Source organism: Populus euphratica, unplaced genomic scaffold (genome assembly GCF_000495115.2).
Source record: "Populus euphratica unplaced genomic scaffold, PopEup_1.0 scaffold719.1, whole genome shotgun sequence".
Taxonomy (NCBI): domain Eukaryota; kingdom Viridiplantae; phylum Streptophyta; class Magnoliopsida; order Malpighiales; family Salicaceae; genus Populus; species Populus euphratica.
Window position 1 is genome coordinate 59454 of NW_011500581.1, and position 340 is coordinate 59793.

Here is a 340-nt window from a genome sequence, read left to right on the forward strand (position 1 = left end):
GAGAGTTGATTGCAGGGAACCACCGAGACCAAGAGGAAGTTTAATAAGGGAAATTAACAAAATCAAATATAAAAACGTTGATGCATGATTTTTTTGCCACAATTATTGCTTTATTTTGCTATATTTATAAATGTGCTTGTTTTATTTTGCTTTGATTAATTCATGATTAGTGTTTAATTATATTTGTTATGTATTGATAAATTTATCAAATTCATGATTAGTGTTTAATTATATTTGTTATGTATTGATAAATTTGTGGGACGATGCTAGTAATTATATAGATTTCATTGTGCAATGTTTATTAATCGTTGTGAACTTATGAATTGTATAATTTTCAAAA